Here is an 11,983-nt window from a genome sequence, read left to right as displayed (position 1 = left end):
AGCTTTGCATGCAGGAAAAATAGGTGTGACTTCATTATACAATGGCAATAATTCCAGTTGAATGAATTAGAGAGTTGTTTTAAACATGATGCATTTTAAGCCTACTGATATACTGCAAAATGTGCTTCCTAAATTTATCTTAAAATGTTGTTTACTTCAGTCTCTTCTCTTAGGAGCCTTGCAGAGCACTTTATTTCTCAGCAACCAAGCTCTAGGTTTAATTTTTTCTTTAATAGACTACCCCACTCTCACAGCTTTTTTGTGTCTGATGAAATATAACTAAGTAGTAAAACTGATTAAGTTGAAAACACGAGTTTTTGTAATGAGGAAGGAGCATAAAAATGATTTGGGACTAAGATACTGATTAGATTTTTAAAGGCGAAATCTGACTAATGAGATCTGCCAATTTGATAAGTGATATTTGGATGCAATTTTAATGAAGACAAGGCTTTTTTTGAGCTAAAGGAATGTTAGGTTAACAGTGTTAATAGTAAGTTATTTTGGGGATTTTGTTTACCTTGGAGAGTACATTAGTTCCAGTGATGGCACCTGTGTATTTTCTAGACTGGTCTTGCCTTTTCTAGCAATTAAATTATGGCCCTGGGAAACTGAGTGATAAAACACTTAGTTCAGAGAGATTAGGATTTTGCTCTGGAGCTTCATATTAATATGTGATATGTTGTTGGGCAGTATGTATAAAATGAAGGTGATATAATGAAGGAAGGACTTGGAAAGCTGCTAAAGAGAAACCTGGGAACAGCAAGAAAAGTGAACTTCCTTTCCTGACATAGAACAAGAAAGTTAAACACTCACCCTAAATTGGAAAGCATTTTACATCTTCCTCCTTAGGTTTAGTTCTTGTATTTTTGTGTGCTTCAGCAAGCATAAATAGGACTGCAGTCAGGTTACCCTGAAACTTGCTCTGTTTGGGGAATTCACTAGTGGATGGCAATTACCAAGCTTCCTGAATAGTGATCCATATATCTGAGAGGCTTTTTCATGTTCATAGCCTATTAATTAAAAGAATTTGGAAGAGCAGACACTATATATACATTTGACTTTGATTCTCCTGGTGTGTTTTGTCTGTAGGAAGAGTTTTAATTGCTGGTCCTTTCTAAAGACTCAAGTGGAAATATCCTTGGGAAATGCTAAGTGAGATTTTTGGGGGTCTGTACCTCTGCTTAAGTTTTTGTTTGTTGGATGACCCACCAGCTAGCAGACTTGTAGGGCTGCTCAAATTTCAACATAATTCCCTTTACTGCCATATTATTTGTACTGAATGTCCAATGTGTGAATCTACTTTGTCCTTTAAACTGAGGGCTGCAGAAAGATAGTACTAAAATAATAAAAAAATAAAAGCATGAGGCCAGTTTTATCAGATCTGTGCTTTAGAGCAAAGCTTTCTTCTAGGCTAGGAGCACCATTTATCTTAATTTTTACAGTCCCACTTACATTCAGGAATAAAGATCTAGTTGACCCCACCACCAGGGTTGTTATCATGACGACTGGCTCCAGGGACAGGTTCAGATATTGAAGATATAAATAAAGGCAAGATCATGACTTGGTTGTAGGGTCAAAATAAACCCTCTTTTAAGCAACTGAAATGCAGTGTATGGTACTTCTCCTTCCAGGAGGACAGTGAATCCTGCACAGCATCAGCAAACAGCTCTGGAGTCATCCTGCAAGTCAGTTGCCACAGCAACTTGGCTCCTGCTTGCAGCAAAGGAAGTAAAACATATGGTAGAAATATTGTGCTACTCCAAAAACCTCAAGATTTCCAGAAAAATAGTTCCTCAAGTTCAGATTTTCCGCTGCAAAAATATTGCTCAAACTGCTTTAAACTGTATATTGCAAAATTAGGGAAGTTATTGGGAAAATGAGGCACCTCACCTAGTAAACAAGCAAAGTGATAAATAAAGAATTACTAATTTAAAGCTAGGAAGTTAAAAGAGGAATTCTTTATACTTTGGACTTCAGTTTGGATCCTTTTACATACTATGGGCTAACAAGGTGTTTGGAATACACTTGACAGCTCCTGAATCAGAAGTTACTGAGAAATCCTCCTTTGAGTTGTGTGTTGTCACAGGGCTCATTTCTTCTCTGCTTCTCTGATACTCTGCTTTCACAAAAGGTGTTTCACTTCCTGACAGAGGACAAGTGATGAAATTGAGGTGCAGTTATACCTAAGAAAAAATTCTATAGCTGCATCTTTGATTATACAATGTCATGTTTAGTGTAAGCTACAACTTTAATCAGTGGTAATCCATACTTGGCACCTATACTTGGAAAATTTATAAAATATGTTGTTATTGGTTCTCTGATTTAGGATCCAATCATCTGTTTTTGAGCACAGCTCTTTAATCATAGCATTTCTGATGGAGGATAAAAAAGTGTTCATCAGCTTCTTTGTGGTGGAGTTAAACTGGGTTCAGATGGTGTTTATTGCCTTGTGGCCTGTGTTAGGATTTCCTAATAGGTGCAAACCCTTTTTCTCTTACCACAAGAAAAAAAAATACTTCAGATTTAATTTTGCATGGCTTGGCAAATGTTCATATTAAAACTATCATTCCCTTATTGCTTTTTATGGAGAAATAATGGCCAATGATCAGTTTAATTCTTTCTCTGTTGTTTCTGAAACTATAACTGGTCAAATTAGCTTGAAGCTGACTGGAGTGTAACAAAGAATATGCCACACCTGAACATGGTGTGATCTTATTAATTTTTAGATCTGATGAAAAATTCAAGAACATCTCTATAAAAGTGAACACTGTGGGACTTGAATTAAAAGAACTGTGGTAAAAATTTGATAAAAACTAAACCACGTAGAGAACAGCTGAATGAGAATAACCCTGGCTATGTGATTAAACAGAAATATGAAATAGATGGAGGACTTGAAAGGTCAATTGTAGAGAGGAATTACTAGCTCCACTAGCAGTTTCATGTCTTAGAGTTTCTTGCTCAGGTTAAAATGATATATATTCTATATATGTCTAAGCTGACCTCTAGGAAATTGCATTGGAAATAGGCCTGAGTAGAAAAATTGATTGGGGGATGGCAGTTAAATGGAGGTGTGAAAGAGAAAAAAAAATTTACAAATAATCTCCAGTGTTTCACTTCAAACTTTTACAGACTTTGACCTAAAAAATAATTTTCAAATTAGTTTATTTGCCTTTTTTTTCCCCCCCATTATTTTTAAAATAAAATTCAATTTCAATATGAAATTAGTGGGTTTTTTGAAACTATTTAAGCAAAATATTTTGAAAGTTCTTAAGAGAAGCAGAGTAATCTGTAGCAGAGTAATCCAGTTGTCCTTAAAAAGGGTAGAAAGAGGAGGACCCTGGTAACTACCAGCCTGTCAGTTGCACCTCTGCATCTGGGAATATCATGGAACAGATCCTCTTGGCCACTGTGCTAAGGCACATAGGAGACAGGGAGGTGATTTGAGACAGGGCAAGTCACACCTGAGCTGGTGGCCTTCTGTGGTGATGTGACCACATCAGTGGACCAGGGCAGAGCTATGGATTTTGCCTGTCTGGGATTCTGTAAGGCCTTTGACACATCCTTCTGGGTGAGTTGGAGATGGATGGGTTTGGTTGATGGACTGTTCAGGGGATGTGGAATTGGTTGGATGGTTGTGTCCAGAAACTCGTGGCCAAGTGCTGAATATCTGGATGGAGAGGTGTGAACAAGAGGTATCTGTGTTGGAACCAATGTTCTTTAATGTCTTCATCAATGACTTCAACTGTGATCTGCCAAAACCTCAGCAAGTTTGCAGATGATGACCCCAAGCTGAGTGGTGCAGCTGACTTGACTGAGGGATGGATGCCATGGGATGCTGTGCCAGAGGGACCTGGACAAGCTCACGAAGTGAGCTCATGAGGCTCAGCAAGGCCAAGTGCAAGGTTCTGCACTTGGATGTGGGCAACTCCTGGTGTCAATACAGGCTGGGGGATGAAGGGATTGAGAACAGTGACTTGCATTTTTAAATTTACTGCTTTGAACACATCTGGGTTATGTTGTAGCTCTGTTGCAAGTCCAGCCTTGTTTTTCAGATGGGAATAAAGTTGTCTTCCTCTGTGTCTTTTCAGCAGCAGAGGTCTGCCACACTCCTTGGCTGAGCTTGCAGGAGATGGAGAGGCTTCCTTGAGTCTTCAGAGAAGGAAGAAGTTTGGAATTAATCATTAGGTGAGTTTTAAACAAGCAACTGCTGCAACATTTTACTATGAATCCCTTTGTTACAGGTATGGTGTCAGATTAAACATGGGAAAACATTAGGTAACCACTAATAAAAAAAAATGGGGAATTATTAGATAAGTATTCAATCAATATTTTCTTCTTTATAGGCTGATTGGTATAGAACTTAGTTTTTTTTTTTTAAAACTTACTTCTGAATAATACTTAGGATGCAGATTATAGATATGCATAGAGCTCAGTATGAGAAAAGACTGCTCAAAATTCATTGCAAGTAAACTGCATTGGTGTTGTAGGTCAACAGTAAGGTTCTCTGCATCAAAAGAATGACTGTTTTTTCAGAACTGAGTTTATATTCCAATCAAAATTATTAACTGAAGACTCACTTTTCATATATATAAATATATATATATATTTGTTGTTGTTGTTTGGTTACCACAGCTATAGAATTCCTGGTAACTGACTTCCTAACTGGAAGTGTATTAAAAATTAACAGTGTGAAGGCAGCCAAACTGAAATTCAGGTTCAGGGCTTCACCTGAACATTCATAGGAACATTTCTTTGCTTACACTCTTTGGAAGTCTGCTCAGCATTCATTATCAATTAATATGTGTTTTGATTTTATCCTAAATTTCAGATTTTATTTTTTTTTCTAAATAGTGAAGGTACCATAAAAGGATTATTTTCCCAACTGATTGAAGTCAGTTCTACAGCTGACATTTCTTCCAGACATTTTAGTCAGAGCATAAGGACAGCAAGGCATTGTCCATTGCTCCTTGGGAGACAATTTTTACATCTTAAGTGCTCTTGTGATCTTTGTCAGTCCACCCCTAACAATCTGTCTGGCACTGGAAAAGTCCTCAGCCCCTTGTGCTTGGTGAACTGATTGCTGTTGCTCTTGTATGGAAAACCAAGCTTTATTTTAGAACATATTTTAGATACATTTTTACTGACAAAGAATAGAATTACCCAGTGAAATAAATGAAAAAACAAATGAAATTAATGCTGTGGAGAAGTGGTGATTTTGCCTCTAGATTAAACTTTTAAAAGTGGAGGATTTTGCTTCAAAGGTGAATTGAGCACAGCCAGAATTCCTGTAATTTCTGTAGCTTCTTTAAGAGTTGGGATATGGCTAGAATAAGACCTCAAATTACAGGGAGTGCTTAATTCAATAAACTCAATTAACTTATGGTAAAATTGCAGACATTTCTACTCCTTATTGCCTTCAGTGTTATTTTCTCTGAACAAGTTCATCTTTTCCTGCTCCAGTTTCACTTTTTGCCCTCTCTTTGCTTCAAGTGTGTTTGTGTGGGGTGTTCTGAGGAATGGAGTAAATGAAGTTAAAAATCTTCTCATTCAGGGGCTAATGGGTAGCACATGAACTCACCTATAATTTCACCAGATTTATGTGCAGGTATGGCTGCCTTGATCCTTCTTTTCAAATCATAGCTGCTCTGTAGCTGTGGTTTGGGTTAGATGTTGCTTTTTCAAGTGTGCTTTAATGCAGGGAGGTGCACGAGCACACTGCAAACATCCAACGAGGGTGGCATCAGCAACACAAGGAGAACTACCTTGTTGTTCCCTCCAAAGCAATTCTAAATAATTCATTTTGCATAACTACTTAGTTTTCAATATCCTCTTCATCATTAATTTTGGCAGATGTTAGCTAACTTTCCTTTTTTTTCCTGTATTCCTTCGTTTCACTTAACAGGAAGTGTTATTCAATGTGAAATTGTTTTTTTAAATTTCTGTTGTCTTGGCAATCACTAGTTTCACTGTTAGGTTTCTGCCCTCCTTGCCTTGCTGAATTTCTGCTTCTTGTGGAGTCACATTCTAGTGTGGTGAGCCCTAGCAGGCAAAGACTGATCTTATTTAGGGAAAAGATTACATGTTTGCATAGAATGTGTCAACAGGAGAGCTGAATTCTTAAAGGAATAAAAGCCTCCCAGTTGTCACCATGAAGCTCAAGGGTGAGCATAAATATAGGACCTGGAACCCAGCCTGATAGAAAAGGAGGTAAGGTTTGAAATAACAGAAGACAGCATTGAACAGTGAGATGATAAATATGACAAGTACTGTACTCCTAGGGCCAGGGTGGGAAAACATATAAAATCAGTATGATTCAATGGAGAGGTGTATGTTTTGTGATAGGTTTATCAAGCAATATTTTTATGTACAATGCTGTTAATGTAGTCTACTGATCCTTTGAAGTAAAGCCAGCAGACATAAAAAGGTTGGAAGCTCTTCTATAAAACTCTCCACACAGTGAGTAACCTAGACTCAAGCACGCTGCCCCGTTAAGTGCCACATAAATGGTCCCCAGCCTTCTGGTTTATGAGCATATTGGAAAGACTACAGACAAGAAGGATCAATCACAGTGTTGTTTTGCTGAGATCAATAGAAGACCTCTGTGACAATAAGCTGGGAAATGGTTTTCCAGAACAGCTTCTGAGTCTAAAGAGGAAAATACATCTCTACCTGTGACAGTGCTATTGGCAGAGGGTTTAATTCCACCCTTATTTTCCCTGCAGAGGACAGAACGTTGCAGCCCTCTCCTCTGCCCCTCAGTGCTGTTTACTTACTCATTAGAGCCCTGTGAGTGTGCAGGGCTTTGATGCAATGCACACAACGTGCAGACCTGAATTTCCTTGGTTTATTTACTGAGTGGCATCACTGAGATCTCACTTCTGATTCAGCCCCTTGGCTGCAGCTCTTCTGTTTATTACAAGCAAGGAATGCTAAAGAAACAATGTTAGCAAAGAATCAGAAATGGCCCCAAATGGGCAAATAGATAATTAGACCCAAATGTTATATTTAAAGGTCTAGCTATACAAACTATACATCTTTGTGTGTCTACATGCACATATTTTAGTACCAGGGAAACAGATTGAAACACTGTCAACTTTCTCTTTGGGCCAATCTCTGGAACATCCAGTTTAGCAAAAGATGTAATTTTAGCAGCAGGATTATAGCATAGTATTGAAGAGACTGGAAAATTTGGGAAATTGCAGGATAAAAACTATTACTATAATTATAACAGCAGGGACTTTTTAAAAATTTCTGTTTGTCTTAGAAACAGCTGTGCCTGGAGCATTACTTACAAAATAAAATTTTCTCTCTTTATTTTCAAACACTTTTAAATTTTCTTCAGTATTGTGGAATTTTAATTAACTCTGTGAATTGTGATTATTTTCCCTGGAGTTCAACCAGTAAAGGTCAGATGTAATTGTAGTGATGACTTTGCTCTCTCAAGAGGTGTTTATAACATAGAAATAAATCTTTTTCTAAAAATTGAGGCTGTTGTTTCCCTAGTAAAGCAAAACTGCTTGACTAACATGCCTTAAGCTAAAAGTCCTTCATGCTCTTTCACATTTTCAGTAAGTGCTTTAGTTATTAAGAAGATAAAAACAAGATTAGGACCATATCAAATTGTTGTAACAAGGACTGGGAAACAGGTATTTAAACCAAACCTTTATTCATCACCTCTTCCAAATCCAGATTTAATTCTACCATTAACCAAACACCTGAATGGTGGAAGAACAACTCTCAACATTGTCCTCAGTACTTTGTGAGATTTGCCTTTCAATGGATTTGTTTCTTTAGCAAAATTATTCTCAGAGTTCTATGTTAGCTACATCTAATTAAATTTTCTACAGAGTAAACTCATTAATTTCAGTTAGACACACAAGTTTTTCTAGTAAGGGGACTTGTACAAGAGACTTGTACAGGACAGAATCTGGCATTGTTTTCCCTGGCAATTTGTGAATGGTGGATTTAATCTTTTGTATCAAGTACCAGTTCTTTGGGCAGAAAATGTTCTGACATTGCTCACACTTTCTCTAAATTCTTTATGGGTCTTTGAAGAAAAACAATGAATTGTTTACACAGGCTAAAGTTCTGATAATTTTGGAGGACAGACAATTAATTTTATACAAGTGACCTTGTCTCATTTAACATCCTGGAATATCTGTCTCAGTTTCTTAGTGCTGGTGGAAAGTCTCAAATACCTGCTGTGAATTTTGTTTTTGTATTGAATTTGGTATTTGTGAAATACCAAGAGATTTGAGTCAATGCCCATCCTTCCTGTTTAGATTTGAAAGACTGTAGTTACTTAGTTTAAGTGTACTTTTATTTAGTTTATTTGATCTCCAGCTTAGGCAAAATTCTTCATCGCTTTGGCAGAAAAAATAAGTTATTCAGCAGGTAGAGTAATAATCAGTAGAAGATATATTTATGAACCATTTTTATTCCACAAGCATTTTGGGAAATATTTCACAATATCAATATTTGTGAAGTACCTTTATTTTCCAAGCAATAAGAATATAACAGGAGGTACATGGTAAACAATGGTCTGCAGCCACTGTACATCAAAATATGGACTGACACATCTAAAAATCTTTGATATCCCCACTGATGTTCATTTCAGCAATACACAGCACCACGGGCAAGTCACTTCAGATATGCTTGGCTGATAACTCTGGATTGGTATCTGAACCTTCTACATTATTTATACAGCATAACATCAAGCACAGATAAAAACCCTACACATCCCTCATTTTTGGCTGTATTTACACCACGTTTCCTCTTGCATCAGGGTGCATCTAATAATGCATTTGACCTCCCTGACCAACACAGATTTCTCTATAATGCATTCCCCAAACCAGTGATTGGGCCAGAAGATGGAGAACACTTGGTTTACAAGAAATACTTAGTTTGTACTGTACAAGCACTTAAATGAATTAAGCTATGCATTTATAAAGTTGAATACTGATAAAGGGTTAATTACTGTTCTGTAATAACAGTTGTGCACTGGTCACTTATTGAGGGGGGAGGACTTTGCAGTAGAGTTAATGAAGTCACTAACTTGGACTAAACAAGCAACATGACTGCATTTGAACTGTGGAGTGGAAGATGTTACAGATCCCACTGTGAAAAATGACTACTCAGTGATTTAATGCAACATAGGTAGGCGTAGATAAGAGATACTGTTTCTTTAACAATTTATCATATTATGACACTTTAATTTCCTATCGAGTATGAATAATTTTACCATGAAATAATTTGTCATTAATATTAATTCAGATGTTGGATTACTTAAATCCCACAGATTTTTTTTACTTTCCTATGTTAAAATACTTTTATTAATATTGCCTTCTTTTTCAATGAGTGCCATTATTCCTTACTTTGAAAAGTAAAATAGTTCACAGTCAAAGTGAGTGAGTCTTTATTACTAATTTGTCAAGGAAACTTCTAAAAAGGCAATTCTTCTGTCAGTTAACTCTGCTATCAAGAGACAAATGATCATAAAGTGAATCTAAAGTTTCTTTAAAAAACAAAGCCCTCTGAAATGTAAATGTAGAGGTGTAAAAAAAAAAATTAAAAATCACACATTGTATTTCATATATCATTGTAGCTGTATCATAATATAATACTCAGTACTTTGAGAATTTTGGCCCTATTTGTCCTTAGGGAGTGTCATGAAGATGAATAATTTTTTTGTGAGTGCCCCAGAAAAATCTTTGAAAAAATTTATTATTTCATCTTCAGCTTACTATTAGAATTTTGGAAATACTAGAGTGTGCATGGAAATTTTGAGTAGCTACTCATTAATCTGCTAATACTTGTGTTTCTTAAACCACTGAGTTTCATCTATAAATAAATTAGGGAAGGCTTAATGATAGTAAAGGAACCCTGATTTTAATCTCCCAGAATAAAATATATATATCAATATCTGTATCACCCACTAGAGCATGTTCTGCAGTGCCTCTTCTATACTGTTTACCATTCACAATATTTTGTGTCAGGCATTCCACAGTTCATCTTTGCATTAGGAACCTGCTTGAGTTTTGCTTTTTGAACAGCCACCTGCTAACTTTGAGGCTTTCTTACTACTGAAGTGGAAAAAGCAGATAACTGAGTTTTCTTTCATGTCCTCCATGTCTGTGAGGATTTTTAGCTGGCTCTTGGTTGATATTTTTCTAGGCTGGGAATCTGAACCAGTAAATCTCTTCCTTCTTTTCAAATTATTTGGTTACCTTTGATAATTTTTGTCAACCTGTTTTCAAAGTCTAATACATGTTTTCTCTCAGATGAAAGGATGAAAATTTCATATAACAATCATGATGTGGGAACAAGAGTGGCTTTACCCACTAGCATTACATTTTTCTGAGGTTCTTCTCTGATAGAAATTCCTATGCTGCTGAACAAATAGGTTCCTAACACTGTTATTTTGACCTAAGATCTCTTGGTTTTGGGAGTCATTTTCTGAGTGCATTAAGTGATAAAGTCAGAAAACTGAGAAGCATTTTTTGGTTGTTTGGGCTTTTGTGGTTGGTTGGGGTTTTTTTGAGGTGGGTTCATTACTTTACATTTATCTAGTCTGAATGTCATGTGCCATTTTATCCACAATCACTCAGTGCCAAAGAGTCATTCTCCAACTCTCTTTTGCGGTCAACTTTTGTTTATCTTCCCCTGAACACTTCCCAGCTTCAGGAAACTTAATTTCTTTCCATTTACTCTTCCTGAATGTGTTGAGCATCTGAGGCCTCAGCAAAGATCCCTGTGGGATTGCACTTGTGCCTTCCCTATCCTGAGAAAACGGACCATTTATTGCAGCTCTTTGTTTCCATTCTTGTTGTTCGTTATCTCTTTGAGGACCTCACCAATTACCCATTGTCAGCTTAATTTAAGAGTCTTTGGTGACTGGACCTAGCTGAATACTTCCTGGAAATCAGAGCTGGCTGTGTTAGCCTCACCTCTTCTCATCCAGTTTATTTTCAGTGATTTTTGCCTGAGTGGATAAGGGGTAAGATTGCTAAAAAAAAAAAAAAAAAAAAATGTTTTGAAGTACATCTCCTGTTTTGAAGTACAATCACTGCTTGATAAAAGGCCAGACCAGTGGTCTGTTAACCCTAAGTTTGTTTGTCTTCAGAAAAAGATATTTATGATGTTTTGATTCAAGAAACATGCTGTGGTTTTTTTGATATTTTTTTCAGTGAGAACCTTCTAATGATAGGGTACACATAAAACTTGCTTGGGATAATGAGAAATAAATTTCTGAATTCAACCACGTTGGACTCTTGTAACACTTCAGTACTGATGCTGCTGCCCCAGTATCCAACTGAATAAAGTTTATTCATGCTGCTTGGAAATGGAGGAAAATGTGCATCTGGGTCTCTAGCACATAACCTCAAAATATTTGTATCCACGTTTTGAAGAAAAAATTGACCTGTACTATTTGCAGCCCAGATGAAATCCTAATACTTCAAAGACCAGGGGATTAAGAATTGTGTGACATTTTATAAAGAGTAATTTAACCACATAAATGCACCACTTCAATGTACAAAGGGAAAATACACTTAAAATAATTGACAAAAGTTTCTAAGATAAGGTGGTATTTTGTAGAGCAATGAAATTTGTCCCTATTTTTTTCTGAGTAGTAGAAAGCTGCTGCACTCCACTTTCTAGTCTGGGAAATCTCTGCTGGGAGAAAGTCTTCTGAAACTCCATATGTGTGATTATGCCTTGCAATAACACAGAGAATTACTAATAGGCCACCCAGCAAACATAAAGACCTTTGTCCTTATAATCTTTTTAAGATAAAAAAACCTCACAGCTTGAAAAAAATATGTATAGAGTTTGGTGCTGCATATTTACAGGGAATAATGTGTGGTGGTAATTTGATAACACTTGGAAGGGAATATGGCCATGTCTGCCTGTGCTGGTGGTGTGGCTCTTACAGGAGGAGATAACAGAGTATTATTGCAGCCTAAATGGGAATGTTTTGAGACTA

Source organism: Heliangelus exortis, chromosome 14 (genome assembly GCF_036169615.1).
Source record: "Heliangelus exortis chromosome 14, bHelExo1.hap1, whole genome shotgun sequence".
NCBI lineage: Eukaryota > Metazoa > Chordata > Aves > Apodiformes > Trochilidae > Heliangelus > Heliangelus exortis.
The sequence above is the reverse complement of the archived record's forward strand: the minus strand, read 5'-3'. Positions refer to the sequence as shown.